The sequence below is a fragment of the Anser cygnoides genome, chromosome 21 (assembly GCF_040182565.1).
Source record: "Anser cygnoides isolate HZ-2024a breed goose chromosome 21, Taihu_goose_T2T_genome, whole genome shotgun sequence".
NCBI classification, from domain to species: domain Eukaryota; kingdom Metazoa; phylum Chordata; class Aves; order Anseriformes; family Anatidae; genus Anser; species Anser cygnoides.
Genome location: NC_089893.1, coordinates 3,769,746 through 3,792,905, shown reverse-complemented (window position 1 = coordinate 3,792,905; position 23,160 = coordinate 3,769,746). Strand labels below are relative to the sequence as shown.

General features: G+C 46.2%; 1 long non-coding RNA gene across 1 annotated transcript; it reads left to right on the top strand.

The window, feature by feature from the left end:
• The first annotated feature begins 501 nt into the window (after positions 1–501).
• Positions 502–22,066, top strand: LOC136786723 (uncharacterized). Its single transcript, XR_010826178.1, has 3 exons — positions 502–577; positions 10,425–10,540; positions 19,973–22,066. It is a non-coding gene; the product is annotated as an uncharacterized lncRNA (long non-coding RNA).
• The last annotated feature ends 1,094 nt before the right edge of the window (positions 22,067–23,160 follow it).

Here is a 23,160-nt window from a genome sequence, read left to right as displayed (position 1 = left end):
GTGCAGCTCACTTCTGGCAAGGAGCTCCCACAAACCTGGGCACCCGTTTAAGCTCTCCCATACATTCATGTACTGTCTCCCTGTCCCAAAGAGAGTTTCATCCCCTGAATCCGCTTCCCAGGATGCTGTGAGATGCGGGAATTTGCCATCGTGTGGCAGCCACGCTGTTTTAATTAAACAGAAAATATTAAGTGAGCTCAACTTGTGGACAGCACTGGCGTTGGCTTAAACTTGGCTTATGTTGTTTTGCAAAGCAAGACAACAGTCAGACCCCTTCAGAGAGACCCTGCAAGCACGTTCCCTCCGCACGTGCCCAGCACCGGCTATGTCAGAGGTTAAGCACCTCATATTTGCAGGCAAAGCGGTATTTGCCAGCCCCCCAACCCAATTCAGAAGAAATCAGCAGCTGAGCTCAGGTGACCTCAGTTTAATCAGATGAAGCCACACCAGCTGAAGTTACCTGTAGCAGCACAGGCAAGGCTACATAAACCGCCCCGCTGCAGCCACCAGGCTGTTGCCTTTAGCAGGGTGCTGCTGGTGAAGTGTGGAGCAAGGAAATTTTCTAAGGGGCAACAAGGTTTGTAGAGTATCTGTCTGGCAGCATTTGATGTTGTTTGAAATTGCATTTGATGCTAATTTACCTTGAGTTTGTTTGAATAAGCTGAGATGATATCAAATGGGTTTAAGTCTCTGCAGAATTTTCATAGGCACAGAGTTGTTTCCACCTGACTAAACGGCAGAGATATTCGGATAACAGAGCCCCATTAGTGCGTGTAATCCAGATCTTGTTTTTGATTTCTAAGGGGCTTTGAGATCTGATTTAAGAAGCACTAGATGTGTGAAAAAACTTATCAGAGGTACAAGCTAATTTTATTTTATTGAGGAGCATAATTGGATGTATTTACTTTGCAGTATCTTGTTACTTAGCAGTTCAAAGCAATAAAAGAATGAATTCTCCAGAGAGGGTTAAAATTCAGAAAGCCAGTTCCATGAGTGGACCTGCATTGTCAAACACAACTTTAAATATATTTTTTTCTCTGGATGATGATATGGAAATTAAAACATTACTCATGCTCTGTTCTAACCAAACCAATAATCTACGCACCAGATGCATAGCCCACTGGTTACTTTGTACACTGCCAAAAAGGCTTCTCTAGTAATTTGTTTAAAAACTGTTTTTTGGCATTTGCATACATAAATGGGGTTTGGTTTACCTTCCCGTGTTTAATAAAAAACAGCTGTAGAGAACATTAAGTGTAATTTCAAGGAAAATCATCTCAGAACAGATTGGAGTCTATAGCTTTGTATTTACTGAGTAACACTTATTTTCTGAAATAAGCTCAGCAAATTCATTTCCTGTTGTTTTTATTATTGCACCGGAACCTGGGGGCATGAGCTGGGGATTAAGGCTTCATTGTGCAAGGTGCTGTACAAACACACATAATGAGGAGGTAATAAACAGAGGGCAATTCTGTTATCAACCAGCCAAAGACATCTAAGAACATTAGCAGGGCCATGCATCTCCTGTTGTCTAGAGCTGATGAAAACCTGGAACTTATATTCACCAAAAAAAAAAAAAAGGAAAATGTATCTTTTATTTTTTTAAAAAGCAAAGAAAACTTTATGCCAAAATGGAAAGAAGCTTATTCTGCAAGCATTTTGGAGCAGCTATATTTGTAATTTTGCAGCTGCCAGCAGTGCAATAGGTGCTTGCACCATCTCACTTCAGAGAGTTTTGCTCTTAAATTTTCATGCAGCAAAGCCAAAGATAAAATAAAGAAAAATTCTGTAGATGAATCTGCAAGGCTCTTATCTTCAAGGATTAAAGTTTTCAGCAAAGAACGGAAAAGGGATCGATGATGTGTTTGAGCCCGAGAGGATTACTAGTCTTTCAGAGGCATGAGTGAGGGCATGAGAGCACACAGAAAACGAGCTCCTTTGACCAAGCCACAGCTCCTAGAGCAGAGCTTGCCCGCACGTGTGCAAATGCTGCTTCCAGCTGGGGGCTGAGGGAGCGCTGCTGCAGCTAGCGATCGACAGGAGGGCAGGGGAAGCAGAAAAGAACCAATTTCGTTATGAAGCTCAAAAGCATTTTGCCAGACAAACCCCAGCAGCAGGTCTGTAGGCTGCCAAGCCTTCTCCCATTTGATGAAGGCACTGGAAACCAGCTGACTATAATTTGTGAAAATTAGGATGTTGATCCAAGAGGGTTTATGCAGTTTTTTGGTTTTTTTTTGTTTTTCCCTCTGGAAGAGAGTAATTGTGTGTCTGATCTCCTGAAAGCCTTGTGGAATCACTGCACTGCTCATGGTTGCCCTTTTGAGGGAAGGCAAACCCTCCCTGGACATCAGAGCAGCCCTGTTCCCCTAGGGATTGCCAGGGGCTCGGTCCTTCCTGCGGAGCCTGAGCAGGTTTGTGACGGCACATGTCTCTGGTTGCAGCTGGGAGTAGAAGTAGCCAAGCTGTTGTGCTCTCTTTCCCTCTTGCCAGGGGAATGTCAGGCTGCTGATGGCACCATCTATAGAAACAGCTCAGAATCAATCTCTGCCTGCCTTTACATCTGGAACAATGGGGATGCTTCGCTGTATTTATCTCGAGCTCTCCGGTTAGGTATCAGAAAACTTCCAAAAGCTGCTGTAGCTCCTACAGCTGGACATATTCTCTGGATAAAGCCCATCCCAGTCCACAAATCCTCGAATTACACAGCTCCAGCTTGGCTCTGAGGAGCTCTCCCAGGGGAGGCAGGAGGGCATGGGTTAAGCACCATGTATCAGATGATTTGTGAGGGGTAATACTTCTCCGTTCCTTTGGGGTTCTTGAGGCTTAGATCACATTAGATGAGCCTTTATGCCAAAGTCCTTTATTTTTCCAAGGTCTGCCTGTATTCTAAATTTTATTTCCCATCTCAGAACGGCAAGGCACAAAAAACAAGTTTTGTTGCAAACCTCCATGCAAGTTTATTCTGAATCACTTCATGCTAACACCAAAACAATTCACTTCTTACTAACTTTAGATCAGACTCAAGTGGTCCTACTTAGGCTCAGTGTTTGCTTACTCTCTTCTGATGAAACTACAGGATACAGCTCCACTGCACATGAATCAGAAAAGCAAGTCCTGCTTTCATTATGTTGCATCAAAACAAGAAACTTTAGAGGATTTTACTAGCTCAGGATTGGTTTCTAAAGGCACCTTGGTGTTTGAGAGACTCAGATTTCATTAATATTCTGTGTTTGCTTCTCTGCAGCTCCTTTGAAAATCTGGGCTAAATATCCTGAAATCAAGTTTGTATTAAAATATCATTTGTAAAGGAATGTAAAAAGGTGGTTTGAAGATACTTTAAGATTTTTTTTTAAATCTTCTAGCATTAGAAGCATGGAATGGAAATGCTCTGGAGGACTCCTCTTATAGGTGAAATGTAATCAGAGGAAATCATGGCATCTGGGGAGGATGGCTTGGCATTGTCAGGCTGTTTCACCTGCCACATCCCTTAGCAGTCTAAGAGCCTGGTAGATGGGTGCTCTACAGATGAGAGAACAAAGCATTTAGAGATGTTTTCTTCTCAGTGCAAATCAGAACAAAATGTCAGTCTGGAATGTCACAGTTGTACTCAATGTATCCTTGTCTGTCCCTCCTGGGTAAGAGGGCTCCTGCTACCTGTATGGAAAAACTCCTAGTCATGCACCTACAGAGACAAGGGGATGGTAAAGCCATGTCTATAGCATCCGTATTCCTTATTGAGCATTTATAAGTGAGAGCAGGCAGTATGATTTGTGTAACACTCTGTGATGTAAATGCTAACAGCAAGTGCTGGAAATACTTGATTAAGGCCATGGCAGAAGAGATAAGGAGAGGAGTGCTCAGCCAGAGATGCTGAGATGCGGTGTACAATATTGTTCTTCCCCAAATGACACAGAAGGCTATTGAACAGTCTATTCCCAGTGTTACCCGTTGGAAGAAAGGAGTCTCCTGTGAAAGATGTGCTTGAAGGCTCATCAGCTGAGTCCTGCTTGTTCCCCTGATCCCAAGGAGCTGTGCTCTCCAGCACCACTGCTGCGGATTGCTCAACACTCCACAGCTCTGTTTGTTATCTTGCCAAAGCTAATTAAAATCAAGGTTAACGGGTCGGCTGCAGGCAACCTGCTTGCTCCTTCCCTCTGCCACCGTAAGTCATTAATGAGCAGTGCAGCGAGCAAATGAGCAAACACACTCCTGCCTTTGAAAGCTTAAGGACTAGCCTGGCTGTTACACAGGCACACAGTAAGACACAAAGATGCCAAGCAAAAGCTTTAAAAAGTCTCTTTTTTTGCTTTGCTCTGAGGGTTTCTTTGCTGTTCCCTACCATGATAAACAATCCTTCCCCCGACAGGGAGCAAATCCCCAGGGGAGAATGGCCTTCTGCCTTGGCTGCCCCTGCCTCACCTTTGTTATACTACTTCTTGTTTCTAATTGTAGCTAATTATATTTGCATAAAGGTTAATTGTTCCCAGGAGTTGAAGGAGAGTCAGCAAACACCCATGGGAAAGTAAGTGCTGAATGCAGGGCTGTTGGGAGGCGGCTGGGACAGAGCGGTGATCGCACCGAGATCTGATGGAGCTGCACTGAGACCTTGGTGCTGCTCCCTCTGCACTGCTCTGGGCTCCTGCTTGTCTCTTTGCTCAAGTTTCCCTCTTGTTTTAATTCTTAATTTTCCACTCCCAAGGCCCTACCCCACCCTTGATCTCAGCAGGCAATTTTCCCTGGGTTTCCTTCCTTGCCCTCTGGACATGGTGCCCATCCGTTTTCTAAAATTAGCCAACTTAAAATCTCTGTCCTTTGAAATGGCCATTTCTCAAAGACGGGGGACAAAGAAAGGGCTGAGAGGAGTGGGATTCAGAGCCTAACTTTACTAATTAAAAAGAGCAAGGGAGAAATGAAGTGACTGCTCCCAAATGGTGCAGAAATCTTGTGGCCAGCAACTGAACCTAGGTCCCTGAGTCCCCTCCCAGTGACTTTCCCACAAAACTGTCTTTTATTTTGAGGCAGATGTGTTTCCATCTGAGGAGGCGCAGGTTTCCTCAAACAGTGGCAAGATAATTAGCCCTTTACATGGATGTTTTTCTGATCTCCATGGCAAGTACAGCGACTGCTGGAGCAGAAATCACAGCTTTCCAGACCTTTCAGCAACAGTATCCATGTGGAGGGAAAGGCATCCTTCAGGCATCTGAAGGAGTGGGGTTATGATTTAGATGCACATACAGCAGGGTTTTATTTTTAAACCATTTATGCTGAACTTTAGAAAAGACACTTTTAAAACAGCTTTGAGCGATGGGAGATGTACAGTTAGAGGCAGCCATGAAGGAGTGGTGATGGGCAGGGAACAACAAGAAAGGAAAAACACCCCAAGAAGTCCAACTTCTATTAACATTTAGAGCCATATGTAAATGAATGATTACTTGAAAGCTTGTTAGACATTTCTCAGAATAGTTTAAATTTCCTACTGTCTCCATGGCAAATGCTGTGTGCCTGACAGAAAGCAGCGTGGCCGCTTGTTTTCTCTGTACAAAACGGAGATAGAGCAAGTCCATTAGTGAAATGAGCAGGGATTTTGGGGCTCTCATCTCACCTTGGCTGCTAACTCCTTGTCTGGGCTGTCCTTGGGGAATTCAGCTGACTCTGACCAAGGGTCCCCTCCTTGAAGCTATGGCTCATTGCCCTTCTGAGCAGCTTTGCTAGGAGGTGCATTCAGCCCATCAGGACACTTCTTACCAAGGCTTGTTCCATCAGAACTTCCCCTGTTTAACTATTTTTAGGGATTGTTTCACTTTGATTAAGTGATAAAAATGAAGCAGGGCTGGAAAGAAAGATAATCTTGTTTCCTGTGAGTAATCCACAGTTTAGGCAGGGATAGGAGCCTGGAAACTCCAGGAATTCAAGCCCCAAGTAATGCCAGTGCTCTGAGTTTCTCAGTGTCCAAGAAGGTTTTTTAGTAGCTCTGAAACCAAACCTGTGCCTCATCAGTGCAATGTATTATTATTTTTTAAAAAGTAAAAACAAAAGAATAAAGCAAAGCCAAGATGTCACATTGATTTCTGTGAGTGAAAAGCTGAAGTTCAACAGGAAATTCCTCAAATAGCAAGTTTTCATTTCCAGATGGAACGAGTATTTTAACATTTCAGAATTGCCTTGGAATGGGGAACTCTGGCTTCCATCCACCTGTATCCGTATGCATGTGCTCATATGTCTCAACAACTTCATGGCTGTGCATCAAAGGGGTAATGAGAGTGTAAATCATGGTTGCATTTTTTTTATCCTCCTGTTGAATACCAGTGTCACAGTAAATACAGCACTCAACACTTGGGCTGGGTTAATACCACAAAGGTAGCGTGCACTTGCGTGTATTTAGCTTTGCTGTGAGGTGAACAAGTACAGGCATTAAGCAAAGTGCAGCATGTTCAGGCTTTCAGCTGCCATGTAGCCCCACAAAAGTCCACAGCAGTGGACTGGTGGGTAATTATTGTTGTGATTCCTATTGTGTGCACAGACCAGTGCCAGGACTGGCCAGCACGGGATGCCCCAGCATCAGGGCACAGTGGGTGCATTTTCAAGGAGTCTGAGGGAGGGCAGAGAGGAAATCTCATGCAGGGTGCAAAGATGGGCTCAGGTTCTTCTTGGTTTCAGGATGAGAGGCAATTGGTATGAACAGAAATGCAGGGAATTCTGACTGAACAGTAAAATAAATAAATTGTGCATTACCCATCCTTGGAGTTAATCGGAAACTGCCTGGGCAGGGTTCTGGCCAACCTGCTCTAGCTGCCTTTGCCTGAGCAGGGCTTGGACCAGATGATCCCCAGAGGCCCCTCCTGTGATTCGGTGCCCACGCGAGCCACTTGTACCAGGTGGAGCAGAGGCAGAGGGTGAGCGTTCACCAGGCACCGTCTCTGACCCGTGCAGCAATGGTGCTTCTCTCTAGCTGGCAACCTGAGCAGGACTGCAGGGGTAGGAATCCGAGTCTATTCAGTTGCAGGAAAAAAAAATGAGCGAGACACTAAAAATATGTGCAGCACTCTAAAGCATTCCCAAATATTTATATTGCCTACTGAAGTCTTTTGTTCTTCTTTATATTATACAGTATAATGAAGCAAACTTAGGATATAATATCCTTGCTGTATGTTAGGCTGTCAAAGAATGACAGTACTATTATGGGTCATGAAACCCCAGGATGTTTAGTGAATTTACACAGCTTAGTATTTTAAAGAGTGACTCATCAGCCTCCTGTCACTGTAATTCTGCTCGAGGGCTGAGTTTTATCAGCCACAAAGAAGCTTCCTAGTGAATCCAGTCCAGGATGCAGCAAGTTACTCCCTTTGTTCATCCTGATGCTTGAATCCCACCTTGCCCTCATCTTTCAGGCTGTTGGGCCCACGGTTTCTCGGGGATTTACACTCAAGGAGGAGGTAATGCTCCTGCTCTAACCTGAGAGCTCCTGTCTGTCCTTGGGAGTCAATTGCCTATTACAAAACGTTCTCAGGAGTTTCTCTTCAGTTGCTTTAATTTATAAGGGCACAAGGAAAACAAGTTAATACTGCTTGAAAGCCATGGTTGAGAAGCAGTAACTTTAAACTAGCCCATCATTTTAGAAAGTAGCTGGCAGTTTAGGCTAACAGGTCTTGTATAAGTTATGGAGGTGTTTCAGTTCACTGGCTTCTATCCTTGTGTTTTAGGCGAGGTTATAACCATTTGGATGGTGGCCCTGCTTGGTTGTACATGGTTGCTGCGTTTCCCACTTGGGCAGGGCCCTTGTGCCTCTGCATGTGAGCGTTAGCATTGCTTGAATGAGAGGTGTCCAGTGCAGTCCTCATGCGGTGTTTGAGCAGGATTTCTCAGTTGCAGCTGGAGCTGCAGTTCAAATGAGAATGAATTACCTGTGTGGCAATAATCCTGTTTTTCTTTCTGTATGGTACAGTCCCTACCTCTGTTGCTTTCAGCTCCTGTTGAAATAATTGGGGGTTTTGCATCCTCCTTGCCAGCCCCCAAGGCAGCCAGGGTATGGCCAAAACTCACGGCAAGAAGGTGGCTGAAAGACCCCTGCTGTAGGTTTCTGCTCTGCTAGAGTGACAGCAAGCGTTGGGAAGTCTGAAGGGATCAGTGACAGGTGACATCAAGTGTTAAGTATGACAGGCCTGGGAGAGTCCTGATTCCTGGAGTCCCTCCTGATTATACTAGATTTCAACTCTTTCTATTTAAAAAAAAAAAAAAAAAGATAAGCTAAAGAGAAGAGCTTTTTTTTCCTAGCTTTCAGGATTTGGAAGAAAAGCCTGGATCATGTAGGACACATTTCATCTGCTTTACAGCTGCTCCCTTTTCCCCATTCGGAGGTCAAGAAAATACATTTTTGAATCTAGGATCAGAGACGTTTGCCAAGAGAAACTCAGTATTCTAGAGGGAAAATTGTTATTACATTTGCAAAACCTGAAATTTCTGTAACAAGTAAATGTAAAACAAATGTGACATAAGGAGTAGGAAAGAGTGGGTGGGGGAAAGCAAGGAGATGAAGTAGAAAGTCTCATCAGGGTTTAGCCCAAAGTCCCAATGTCAGCTCTGCCCCTTTGCAGTGCAGGATTTACAGCACTGAGCTCCCCAGAAGACACGTGGGGAGCTCTGTGCAGGAGGGCTGCAGGGCATGGCCCATGCCTTGGTCCAGCTTTGGTCACCAATGTGCGCTTGGCTCCTCTGTTGCATTTTTGCAGTAATAATGAGAAGCCACAATAAAAATGTATTGGGAGTCAGCATCGGATGAGGAGCTATTTCAGGTCAAAGTTCTCAAACTACGCTGAGTTTCTAAATATACCAAGGACATTCACACGCTGTTTAGCAAGCAGACATGAGCTCACGCTGCTCATGTTCCAGATTGAGCCTGCCCCAATCCACAAATTAAGCAGCTACATTCAAAGGTGCTGAGCTCACACTAATATTCCTCATATGCGATTCCTGTTCTGCAAGCCATCTCAGGAAATGCTGTCATTGATATTTATAGAGTTATCATTCCTTTTCCATTTTCTTCTGTTTGGAAATCGAATGTTTTATGAACAGCTGAAAGGATCATCTTGCATGATGCGAAACAGGTAATGCTCCTTGTGCACCCATATATACTGTCCACACAGGTAGGGTGAAGGCATCGAGCCGTTCTGGGCAGCTATCTGAAAGAAGAGAAATAAAAATCAGGCATTTAGCTCTAGCAAGGCAGGCTCTGCATTGCTCCTTATCTGAGGAACTTGCCAGTAGCACCACTGGCCAGAGCAAGCGTGCAGCGAGAGAAGGGCGCTGGCAGAGCAGCTGCTCATGCAGAGTAGCAGCACTGCAGGGCTTGGGCTGGGCACGGTGCATGGTGCTGTCCCAGCTGTGCCCCTTGTCCTGGCGGTGTCTGTGCACCCATGCTAGGTTAGGAGTCGGACATCCAGGTGAGACCCTGCAGGATGGAAACAGGAGCAGAGACACGTTTCTCTCTGCTCCCCGGGACCCGGATCCCAGAGCTGGGGCAGTCCTCTCCCAGAGGCAATATGCTGAGTGCACTGCAGCATTTTCCATTTTGTCACGTATCCCTCAATTGATTTTTCACTGTTGTGCTTTGGGGTTGTCATTAGCAGCAGATTGATCGGGTCTGAACAGCAGCAGGGGGCTGCTTAATGGCGCGGGGCCGCTCCAGCTCACCAGCAGTCGCACGTGCTGTTCGGAGATGTTCAGGAATTTGCCTTCTCTGGCCTCTCTCGAACTGGTTGTCGCAACCTCCCTGGCAAAGACGCCTGCGTTGGAGGCCTGTTGCTGAAGACAGCTGGTAGAGGTGCTTCAGGCAGGGCTGCTGCGTGCATTCATGCTGCCGAGCAGGCTGGGGGCTCCCTCCTGCAGCGGTTTGGGTGGCACAGCACCTGATGCTGTGGCCTTGGATGATCTTTCAGACAGGAGCTGAGTGAAGGGGCTGGGGTGTGTGTATATATATGTATTTTTTTTCTTACTATGTACAGGAACTAAAGCTTCTGTCTGTGACATTGATGTGTTTTAGGAATGTGTCAATTCTGACAACGTTTATATTTCACATGTACATAATTGAAGTAAAGTGCCTTAATGTCAAAACATCCTGTTGTGATGTTTTCACAGCAGCTGGGGGGGGTGTTTAAAAATGAAATTGACTTTTTCAATACAAAAATCATTGGAAAAAATTGAGTCTAGACTTTCACACTGCATTTAAAAAAAAAAGTTTTCATTCCTTTTATGGAATGCATTAAAATATGAAATTTCTGATTTCTGCCATTTTAAGGAAATGGAAAAAAATCAGTCTGCCTTACCTGCTACCTCCCAGCCTGGAGGTAACTTCATTAGAACATTTTTTTCTGCCCATAACTTGCTGTCTACCCTCTACTAATAAAGACATTTTCCTCTCCATCTCCCAGCACAGACTATGCCATTTATGTGAACAAATTAATCTCCAGAACTTCCAAGCTGCAAAGAAACATTTGGCAGCTGGGAACCAGGGAGATGAAGACAGAGATTTTGCTACCTACAGCAGGTAAGTGCGTGGTCTTGTTTACAAGAATGCCAAGGTCAAGGAGTTTGCTTCTTCGGGGATGATTGACTTGCACCCAAGCCCACAGTAAGGCTGGACTGTGATCTAGGAGCGTAGTTTTAACCAGCTGAGCATTCATCTTCCTTAATGCACATGCATCAATAACTTTCAAGGCTGCAGATATACAGAAGATGACACTTGCATCTAATGAGACACCGAGGGAATCACACCAGCTCCTGTCCTACCGGGAGCAATCTGCCTCACAGAAGTGCCCCAGTGCTCTCACGCAGACATCCCTGCCTCCTGGCTCATTACTGCTGGAGCAGCAGGTGGTAGGAGAGGTCCCTTTCATCCCTAGCAGGGGCAGCTGTGAAGCCTGCAGTGAGGATCAAGGGGCCGCATCCACCCCTTGGCTTTGCTGGTGCTCAGGGACATTCGGGAGCTCAGCACCTGCTGGGAGGTGGTCCTGGGGCGCACGGCAGGGCTGTGTCCACATGCAGGCAGCTTGCTGCCTTCTGTCCACAGCCCTTCCTCCTCTTCTCTCCCCACAGCCTGGCCACGCTCAAATGGATTTGGCTTTTAAACAACATATTAAAAAAAAAAATCCTCGGAGGTGAAATAGTGCCTGCTCGTTGCAGCTGCATAAAATGCTTTACCCAGGCAATTGCACAGGTTGGTTAACTTTAAGTATGCCAAGCAGTGCTAGAGCAGGGAGACCCCAGAACAAAACACACGACATCTGGCTGCTTTTACAAGGCTTCCAATACCCGGTTACTTGGCACGCTTTGTCAAAGGCATTTTACGACACACAAATATTTGCAATATAAAATCACAGCTTGAGTCCTTAACTTGTTTTATCACCACAGCTGAGGGAATTAGATGTTTAGTAAGATCCACTTGAGCTCAGTCACATTTATGAGCCCAGGACCCCATATTCTCTGGATGGCCCGCATTGTCACGTTAAACTGACAGCTCTGCAGCATGGAGCAGCTAGATCATCTGGCTAGATCTTTCTGGTTTATTGCCCTTGGAAAGTTTGGGCAGGCTGCAGACCAAAAGAATGGCAATTGAAGACACACATGCACAAGGGAGAAGTCTGTCATCTTCTGGCTATTACTAATTTTCCTTGCTTTTTAGTGTTTTGAAGTGCAATAGCCTTAGAGGTGCTATGTCTTTCAATTTGCAAGGTTTCTCCAGGCCAGGATTAACAAGCATCCCAGAAAGATGCTGTCCTTGGAGACAACGGGTGGTGGCAGATTTCCTGTGTCTCTACGGAGAAATCTGTTGAGACTTTGATCTGGGTGCCCCTGAGAGCAGCCCGGAGGTGCTCGGTCTGTGCTGCCAGGAGAGCAGCCTGTTTTCTGAGCAATGGCCAGAGCTGAGTCCTGAGAAGCTTTGTGTGGCATAACGCTTTGATGTGAAGGGTTTCTGGAGCAGGAAACTGTAAAACAAAAAAAAAATCCCATTAGGTTTCAGTGTTTTTGGTACAATAGCAATTCTTAAAATAACGATTGACCGGGTGTAAGTGCAAAGAAATTAATGGATGGTTTTAAGCAAGAAATACAGGATAGGTAATGCTCTGCCCCATAAACACTTCGTTTGGGCACAGAGAGACTATTAATTTTCATGATTCTTCATACCACAAGACAGAAAAGTAATAGTTCAAGTCGTGTATGATGAAATCTAATGTTATGGTATAATTTTTTCCCATTGATCGGGCCCTAGCCTATCTGGGGTGATTTATAGGAATAACTAGGGACAGGAACTAACTGCAGCCTTGCAAGGGCCAGTTAAGTTTATGTGGTGTACTGATGTTCGGAGTTAATAGATTTTAAATTATAGCCCATGTAGTACTCCTGCTGATGCAAGTTAGCCTTGAGGGTCTGACCAGGAGGGGAACGTGTTGCGGGAAGGGCTGGCGGAGCTGGCAGCCGCCTCGCCAGCTACATCAGGATCGCTTGGGTGTCACTGGCTGTCAGCAGGAAAACAGCAGGCAAAGCAGCTTCTGGTCATAGCAAAACAAGGACCACGTGCTCAAGGGTGTAAATCAGCTCTGTGTAGTCAACAACCAATGGAGCTACCCTGATCTATGTGAGTGGGGGTCTGGATCAGAAATTTGAGGCCAAAGAGCCTAATGCTCCTTTAACATGGGTGAAACAGAACCAGTTCTCTGGTGTCCAGGGCAGTTGAGAAGTCTTCAGTTTCCCGGAGCTGAAAGTCCAAGGCCAGAATGCTTTATATATAGTCCTGTGTCACTGGACAAGGGTTTTTGCTTTATTGATTTCTTTTTCTTTTGCATTTGCTGTATAAAACACTCTGAGGCTCTCTGCTCTAGAAATGCTCTAGGGATTGCAGGCATCTTTCCTTGCCCCTTTAATGCACAAAAGGATCAAGGAAAAACTTTGCATTGGATTTTTTTTGCTGAGAATCTCTGGGAGGCACTTGCAGCTGCACACAAAAAGGATAAGGCACCCCATCTTACCCAGGACTCCGTCTTCCAGCCTCACTGGGCAGCCATCACATCACCGATTGCTCTGGCACTACAGTCACCTCTCCTGCCATCGGCCTGTATTTTCTTGGAGAGAGAGAACTTTGGATTTTCTCAGTTTCCAAGGCAAAACCAGGGATCAGTGTTTCTTTCTAGCCTAGGTGGGGTTGGTGATGTAGCTTCTCTCTGCAAGTGATGGCCTGGCCTCGTTCTCTCAAGAGTTTTGAAGCTGTGGAGAAGTAGTTGTCTGGCTTGTGCCATGCCCCTGCTCAGAAACAAACACCCTCAGCCTGCTGCGATTGAACTTGGCCAGTGGCTGCACAGAATTGCCTAGAAGAAACCAAGTTCCCCAGAAGCAGCCCTGAAAGATGGCATAGAAATTATTACCAAGGGTACTGTTCATGTTGATATCAGACCCTGTACCTCAATGGAGGTGGTCTTAGAGGTAAACAAGGTCTTGCTTCTGTTCTCTGGTTTTTGGTTCAGTAATGTTAAGATGTAATTACAGGAACTCAAGATCACTCCATGACTCATCGCGCAGTTTCAAGATGGTGCAACCAAATTAAATATCGCACATTTTGTACTGGTAATTTGATTTGGTTTTAGCCAAGTTGAATGCACAAATGTCTTTGAATAGAATAATTTCTTCTATGCAGTAGAAGCAAGGCAGGGTGTCTGTTTAACTGAAGATTAGGTTTGGAAGTTTTGTTTCCCCAAATGCTTTGTTGAATTTTGAAAAGAAACAAGCAATTAAATCCTTTCAAAAGAAAATTGAGGCAATCGAACACATGTGCCCTAAACAGAAAGGAAAAAAAGCTTCACTTCATGCACCATAACCAAGAGATGTGTTTTTAAAGAAGTTCTAGTGACTCTGCCTGCTACAGTTCTTCGATTTCTGTGAAAGAGGGTTTTTTCCTTAACTTAGGCGTTGAGCTGAGTTTGCTCTAGACTTGCAAATCAATGCAGAGAGACTTTCTCTGGAGGTGTTTTTTGTCTTTCTCTCCATTGACAAGAGACGGAAACTCAAGCAACTGTGCTCCTAATGAAGGCGTTTGGGTCACAGCTCTGGCATCTGAACATTACTTATTCTAGATCAGTCATGAGGTTGTGTTGCTGTCAAGTTATGAGATCAGTCTAGAGCTTAGGCGAACTTTATTGCTTTTATGTCAGTCAGGACTGACAGACATTGATGTAGGGCAAGTCATTAATAAAAATAACAATAGAAATGCCAAAGGTGTCACAAGCTGTGCCTTGCACTGCAGTAAATGATGGCACAAGATGCAGGGCGCAGGTGAGAGGGGTTATTTGGAGCTAGCTGGCTTCTGCACCTTGTGCGTTCACCCATGTGGGAACATAAATTTTGTGTGTCCCTGGGCTTCAGGATGTGCTCTGAGATATGTCAGGCAAGTTGGAAACAGCAGCTGCGGTGTTGAGGCACTGAAAGACTGAGCTGAAAGCTAGGAAATATTCCTGCTCTCTTCAGATCCTTCTTGATGGCATCCAGGGAGGGTTTACGCCTGCAGAACAAAAGGCCCTGATTTATTTGTTGTGGTAGGAAATATGGAAAATGTCTAAGGTCTGATTCCCACCTAGTCCTGGTGCTTCTCCCAACCAAAAAGCTACAAGTTCGAGAAAGAAAACGAGAGGTCGGCGTTTTCTTATTCTTCCAGTTTTTCTGCCCCATTATCCCTGTCTTGTCCCCATTTTTTTGGTATAGCTTTTGTCTTGATGTTTTCTTTGATGCCAAAGCCAGAATTTCAATTACTTTTGCTTTGCTTTCTCTCTGTTTTGCTATGTGTTGCTATGGAAACAGTACACATCCATTCAGAGACCTGATCCAAATGATTTTTTGAAACAAAATAAATAGTTTCTTCATTAGTTGTCTGGTCTCAGCCCCTGCCTGTTCTAGTTTGGGCATCCGAATACATTATTTCCTGAAGAGTAGTGTTGAGGAACCTGTGAAGAAGTCATTCTTGGTCACACAACAATGAGGATTTTGGCTTTATGGTTATTACCTTTGAAACAAGGTATTTTTCCATCAGGAAGACAGTGTGGAGATGTTATCTGCATACACATAGAGTTGAATCTTTTGTGTTACAGTCCCATTAAGAACCTTCAAACTCAGAGCGCAGTAAAAATAAGAGCTCATCTTGCCCAAGGGTCTGAATAACCCACCTTCCTTCATCCCCAGTGCCACTTTGCTAATTCGTTCCTTTAACCAAGCTTACTACTTCTCTCCCACGTCTTGGTAAGAAAGGAGTGATGCAGCCTGCCTCTAATCGCAGACCTGACCCTCCAGCTCCATGCGTGCAGGGCAGTTTGAATCCCTGCAGTTTGGTGGCTCTTCATAATAAGCTTTCCTCAGGATCAATTGCTGCTGAACTGTTTTTACTCTTAACGTCACCATTTTTCAAAAGCTGTTTCCCTCTCCCCTACACACAGCCCACACGTACGCAGACACCCCCTTACAGCCCCCATCTGTCAGACACAACCGGCTTTGCAGAAGGCTCTGTGTTTGCACTGGGGTTTCTTCCAGCACCGAGTCATGCTGACATGCTACAGAATCAGCAGCATTTCGCACAGAACAACGTACAGGGGAGAACAGCATCTTTCCAGGCAGCAAGTGAGGGCCGAGCAAGTTCAGCAACAACTCCTGCCCCCTGAAATAGCTCTGCTCTGCATCCTGCCTGTGTAGCCATGCCTAATCTCTGCTTTGCTCTGACGTACAGCACTCACCAGTGGTGCCTAGCAGGGATGGGCAAAGGGGAGGACAAAGATCCATCTGCTGCTTCCTGCTTTGCTTTCTTCCCCAGCTTCCATCTCTTTTTTCCTCCTCTTGGAACTTTCTGCCAGGCCTCCAGGCACGCCTCCATGGTCCATCTCTTCCCGCTTTGCAGCCGCTCTGATGTGCAGGACCAGAACCACTCCATCCCTCTCCTCAGCAGCCCAGCAGCAGGAGGCAGCGAGACGCCAGGAAGCCAGTCGGAGGGGCAGCAGCAGGCTGTGTCCTTGGAGAGGCCTCACCCATGGGGTGAGGCACCCAGGAGGGGGGCACCGGTCTGTTCTTCCGAAACCTGAAGGCATCAGCCTTGCTGCAGGGCTTATCTGCTGAAATTACACCCAGGAACGGCTCTGTTCCTGACTCTCTCTCATCCTTCTGCGGAGATACAAAGGAGTTAACCTTTGCAGGGGGTAATGATTATTGCTTCTTGGTTGCCCTGTCAATGAAGCAACGCAGCAATTACAGCTCCTGGCTTTAGTTAGACCTCTGAAAGTTACAGCTGCTTCTCAAAGATCACGAGTAGCACTCATCCATCACCCGGAGACGCAGTAAAGAGAGACAGGCCAATCTGTAGTAAGCAGGTTTATTTCATTTCTTCTGACAGCACCCATAGATTAGAGGGCTGCCAAGAAGAGACAATAAGGTGCTTCCCCCGGCGTCGCTTTCTCAACTCCCCAGGACTCGGTGATGAGAGGAGCGCGTCCTGCAGCTGCTGCTGGCTACAGCCCTGGTGGCCGTGTCCCTTTGTGGCCTCAAGGCACCGACCTTGCTGTGCTGTCTGTGTAGGGTGTAGAAGGGAAGGGAAAGGGGGGAACAAACCTTATTCCAGAGGCACTGTGGCAAAATAACCCACTGGGATTTTCCACCCCTAGGGTGTGATCTGCTTTGCTTGTCCCAGCTCTGAGCCTAAGCCGCCTCCTACATTTGAGCAGAGTAACGAGATCAGGGGAAGTCCTGTCTGGATAAAATTTTCTCAAGGTGCAGTTCTTCATGGGATGCCTTGGCACAATATCCCAAGAAAAATGGAAGAGGGAGCACATCTTCCTCTACCTTCAGATCACCACATTGGTGGCTTACATGTATGTTACGAAGTGCCTGGAGGGGCACAAATTCAATTTTTTTTCTCTTGGGAAAGAATAGAGAAGAGGAGGTGGAAAAAAAAAATCGATTTCCCACGCCTGCATCGCTTCACACAAACCAGCCAATCCAGTCACATGGTAACTTCACTCAGTTTTGGGCTCAGAGCCTGGTATTTCTCTCCAGGCCATCAGTGAGTTTTGGAGGGGAACCACAGAGGACAGTGGAGTCTCATGGCTATAGTAGGCTTCTTCTTCAGGTCTCAGCATCAAGCCGCCTGCCTGGCTCATCCTCTGCCAGAAAAATTTTGTTGCGTGGTGCCTGATTGCCCTGGTGATAAAATGTTTCTAAGGACAGTTAGATCTTTAACTCCTAGAGTTGCCTGTGAGAAACACACCTATGGGTTCTCTGCATTTCTAGGTATGGAAATATTTAAATAACCATCCCTAACTCCTGAATTCTGTGGTCAGAATGCCTGAGCTCTTGGTCCTGTTTTTTCCCCGCTAATGGGGATTACTGGAGGAATTTTGTAGTACCTTTGAGAAAAGCCAGTCTTTCATATCTGTACTTTCATCTCTCAAATTAGGGGAAGGATATACCAAAAAAAAAAAATCATCCATGTAATTTAAACAAACAAAGCCTATTTGCTTAAAGAAACAGGATCAATTTCTGATATAATCCTGTACACAAACCAAATACGACAAAGGGCCTCCTACACTTCAGTCGCATTCAAGTGACATTGATTATTTTGCTCTGTGGATTGCAAGGCAATTTTGACTGTTTGCTTCCATATGGTTTAATGGCAATTTTAGGTAACCTTGTTCCTTGTGTTGCTGCTTTATGTCTAAAATATTTGCGGTACCTGCTGGCAACATCATCTGACAGATGCCTAGAAACATTGCTTATTTCTGTTACAACACGTAGTGGCATTAAACAGGAGCAGAGTTCACCGGGGGGGGAAAATGTAATTGCACTGCAGTTTGCAAAGGGAGTTGCAGAATGGTTTGGTGGGTGAGGGGCTCTTTGCAGGGAGATGTGGCTGGATGAGCTGTCCTGGGGGCTGTAAATGGACAAGGCTGAAAGTACGGGTATGAGAATCAGCTCCGTTCACTGGCTCTGTGAGCTTCTCAGGAAATACACTGCGCTTTGCCAGAGAGGTCAGGGAAAAAATAATAATTAATACAGGGAGAGCTGTGAGGGTTTCCCCACAGGTGGAAGATGGGTTCCCAAGGAAACTCCACCACGTGGCCACGTGATGGATCTCCTGCGATGTACTTGGTACATGCAGTCTGTCTTCACTGCAAACCTGGAGCATGAGGCCAGCACTTGCTGGAGCAGCCGCAGCCCAGCGGGAGCCGAGCTGAGCTTCCCGGAGCTGCTTTTGGGCAGGCTGAGCTCCCTGGCCCCGTCTGTGAGAAAGCTCCGTGGCTCAAGGAGGCAGTGTGCCTCCCCCGGCAGCGCCAGAGGGATTCACGTGAGCGAAAAAGAAGCAAACTGTCCTGCCAAAGAGAGAGGAGAGAGCATGGAAATGGTTTGCACTCGGGGTTTTTGCAAGCACGGGGAGAGCCGCTCACTGCTCTGCCCTGGAGCTGCTGCCAGAGCCGGGCCAGCAGCTGAAGCCCTGCCAATTAGCACACTGAGTCGAGCACAAAATATTTTTAAGCATCCTGTAAAGCTCTGCTCTGAAAGAAATGTTTTACTCTCATCTGTTGGATTGCCAGAGAGCTTTTTATGGATCTGCTCGGTGGCACTGCCGAGATCCCTGCCCGGTGATCCGCCTGGGATCGGTGTTGGAGGCTGCTGCAGGCTGCCAGCGCGGCACCGGGGGCTGCAGAGGTGGTCGTGGGTGTAAAAGTACCCCCGGGGAATGCTGCTGAGGAAGGAGGGGGTCACACGGGCCTTTGTTCTCAAGAACTGCTTGATGTTTTCTGTTACAAAGTGCCACTTCATTATCAAACCCAGAATATTTCATGGGAAAAATGGAAATGGAGCTTCCACTCTGGAAAAGTCAAGGTGAGCAGGTCAGTGTTCTGCTGCTATTTCCATAAGGGTGGAAGCTGTGCTGCATGATACAGACATCACGTATCTCATATTGACGTTATGCTGCTATTGAAACACCTTTCAAGCAAAAACTTTTCAGTGGTCCCAAGTCTTCCTAATTTGTGGGAATTTATCAGAGTAATTCAGAGGAAATTTTGAAGTGTTAATCTAGAACATAAATTTTAAAAAACAAGCACCGAACAATTAAGTTCAAAATATTTGGAATTCCCCCACCCAGTGCTCCAGTTTTGATGAGCTCTATTGATTTCCTCTTGCGTAAGTCACTTTCTCGTACCCATACCTCGGGAGAGAAATAAATGTGTTCCGATGCATGAGGAGGTCAGGCTGCATTTAGATGGCCCCGCTCACGCTTTGTCCCCAGAACAGACTGAGCGTTTGGAAGAGCAACACAATTTATTACTGAAGAAGAGGATGCAAAGAACATCTAGGTTCAAATGCTCCATGGGCATCTAGGTTTTAAAATATTGCGGGCAAGCTGTTCCTTTCGGTTCAGGAAGCGCTATCAGAAGTTGGTGGCACAATGTTCTTCCAGGGGTCCAGAAGAGGCCAGGATGGGGCTCTCCTGTGGAGGCAGTAGCCGATGTCTGAGATAAAGTGTCTTGAAACATGATGATATGACAGTCCTTCTTCAGCCCCAGCTACGTGAGACCACACGGAGAACTGCAGCATCCTCCTTTCTGGCTTGGCTTGAACCCCTGCCAGCAGCACGCAGACAACTTGGTGATGCTCATAGGAAGCTCCTGGGGGCAGAAGAGCGATCTGAAAGCTGGCCTGCCCCCTGCCATCCCTCCCTCTGCCAGCCCCAGCCCTGAAAGCAGAGCTTTGTGTCCTTACGTGGATGGGGGTGGGAGCCCTGCTCAGCATGGGAGCGCTTGCACCATGCTCTGGGATGCTGATGGGTGCATGTGGCACACCAATTGTGGGCCTCAAGGAGAGATACACGAAGGCAGTGATCAGAGAAAGTGTGCATAATTTTCCTGCTCTCTTTTCCTTTTCTGTTTAATTGACATTCCTGACCTTTTCCCAGGGCAGTTTCTGCTGAGAAGCAGCACCAAATATCCTTCTCTTCACCTCCCCGTGACACTCCATGGCTGTCTCCAGGGAGCCTGTCCGCTCCTCAGCACCCTGCAGCATCTGGGGAGCAGACGTGGCAACATGGTCAAGCTCCAAAAGTAAGGAAACACCTGCAACATGTGGGCTGGCTAATTATTTTGAGACTTGGATAACAGCTCGGCGTTTTCAGGCATTGCTGAGGGTGCCTGATCACCCCTCTGGGAGCTGGAGGTGCAGATCAGGGCATGTTTTTCTAGTGTCTTTGGGGTATAAATAGAAGTGTTTGTATCACCCCATGGTTCATAGGAGTGGATAAGTGATCAGCTTGCAAACATCATCCATAACAGGTGTGTTACTGAAGGCACAATGTGAATTCAGAGAAGCAATGGGGCATTTCGGCTACAGATGTGGGAATAAGCCCCTTGCACCGTGTTGCTGAGAGATCTTTCTCCCACAGCAATCCTGAAGAGAAACTAGAAGATGGAGCTAGGATTTCATCTGAGAAAGGTAAGGTGTGATCCTACAGGTCGCCCTGCAGGGCTCAGCAGGTGGGAAGGCAGCACCCGGTCTCTCTATAGTGAGCTGAGCCATGGTTTATCCTCTTTCCCTGTGGATGGAGGTGCTGGCCCCCCTCCCTCTGCTTCCAGCCTGTCCTCCTCAGTAGCATACTGTAACCCATGACCCCTCGGATAAAAGAAGAGAATACTAATTGCTTGGAAACACTCCACAGAAAGTGGACGTTAAGTGGACTAGTGCCGACCAGCAATGGAAATTACAGCACGGACACCACCAGAATCCATCACGACTAATGCGATTAGAGCGGATAGCACAAGAATTCATAATGATCTGCTCTGTGCCCTGAAGTTTTGTCAGTGTATCCGAGCCCTGCTTTGCTCTTCTCCTGCCCTCTACTTGCACACTTTGAAGAGCACAGACAAGGGAGGCCCCCCAGGAGACTTTCATCCTACCCTGTACCTCTCTCATAGCACCCTTGTTTCTAATTGTGTGTAGAGACAACAGCAATGGCAATGACTTCATAACAAACCCTCCTAATGAATAAATCATCCTAATTTCAAGGCGAAGTTAGCACAACCATCCACTGTGTCATTTCCATGAATCACAGTGATAAAGGGCCATGCTTGTTGAGACATTGCTTATGCAAATGCAATGGAGCACTAATGAATGTAAGCAAAGTCCTGCAGTGCCAGGGCAAGGCGAGCTTGTGCCAAAACTCCCAGGAAGCGGCTGCTGCTTTGTCCAAGGGAGCAAGCGACGGGCTGGGGGGGGAGAGGCTGTTCTTTAAGGATGTATTTTGGGGATATTTCTGATTTATGAACACTGAGGTCTCTCTGAGTTCCTGGAATTTGCTATAGAGGAGGGGGAATTTTGAACCAGAATGATCCAAAGACCAGCTCCTTTGTGCAGAGACAGCGGTGCAGGGGGAGGGCAGTGTAAGGTGCTGGAAAGGACCCCTGATACTTTGGATTTTCTTCATTATTCTCCAAAGCCTAATCTAATTTAACACCTCACAAACCAGGGCTTTGCTGAAGAGGTATCTCTGTTCTCAGGCAGATCTCGTTGCTATTGTGTCTGTGCTGATGTTCAGTACCTTGATGTTATTGTTTGTATTCCCTGGAAGCCCATAAAAGAGGTCTAGTGCCAAACAAGGGTTAGCCCTGCGGAGCTAGATGATTTATGGGCAGCGAGCAAGAGAAGGCCCTGCCACAAACAGCCAGAAGGGTGAAATAGCTGCGTGAGGGCTGGGCTGGCAGAGAAAGGAGGAGTGATTTCCGCAAGGTCACACAAGTCACAGCACAAAGCTGGGAACAGGCTTGATGACTCACAGCGAAGTGCCGTATATTGTCCTGCTGATGCAGAAGTCTCTGATATCCCTGACTAACACACCACGTCAAGAAATTATTTCATGCTCTCGAATCCTCTGGCACCAAGTATCAGCCAAAAAATGTCTAAAACAGTGAATGTAACTCAATATCCACCACCAAAGGTTTCCTGCTCACAATAGGTGCCAAGAACAATTGATTTTTTTTTTTTTTTTACAATTGCTTTCTTTGTTAGACGATGTCATGGATTATTTATCTCTGAAAGCATTAAATGATACAAAGCGGTTGATGAGTCACTGGGAAAAACAATCTTCAAGCCTAGCTGGTGCAAGAAGAAAGGACCAGTGGCAGTCCGCTTAATGGACCTGCTTTAGCAAAAGAGGTGAGACTCATAAATTCCCCGGTCTCTGTGTTTCTAACACTTGAAAGCGATTGCATTTCTCCCACTGTTCCCAAGTCCTGCAGTCGAGCAGCAAGCAGCTCCCTGCCTGGTGTTTGGGTTTCAAAGCCAAGCAGCATCGCTCCTTGGAGGGTTTGACCCAGTGAGGTTGGCGGCATCACAGCATGTGCTGCTGCCCCCAGCGTGGCTCCGTCAAAGCATCCCAGGCGAACTGAGCAGTTACCAGGTTTTTATAAGGTCCCTGCAATCCCCCTCTGCAGCCTCAAAACAAAGGAAAAGCATGCCTCGAGCACACTGATAAAAGGCTTTTGAATGGAGGCAGCTGAATCACACGCCATTTCACAATTAGCACTTTAATTTTGAACATTAATTAGGACGCTGGTGTTTGGAGAGTTTAGTTCTCCTCGACCCACTTACATTGTTCAGAGACGGGCTAAAGAGATACTGAAGTTTGCAAATAAATCAATGGGAAAAAAAATGAAAAGTCAGGACCAGCCGGAGCCCATGAGCTGAATACCGGTGACCTGGGAAATGCTTCACAAAAAAGGGACTTGCTTACTAGAGCATGGGAAGAAACAATATTTCAGTTACAATGCCATGACTCTAAAGAAATATAGGCACAGAAGAAACAGAATGGCTTCATGTGCAAGGTGTAGAATAGGTTACAGCTGGGAATCCACAGCCCAGCTTTGGTTGGCCAAATAGTTCTCCTAGGAACTCCTACAGTTATCCTATCTAGCTCTAACATCTTCTGAAAACGTTATTCTTGTGCAAGACGAAAAGATGTTGCTTATTTGGAGGTGTAAATGCAATAAATTAAAGCCAAAAGTCTGTGAAGAGGCTTGGATATGAATTCATTATGAATACACCCTGATGAAATGAGATTTACTGGCTCTGCTTTGCATATGGGAGTGGAATGAA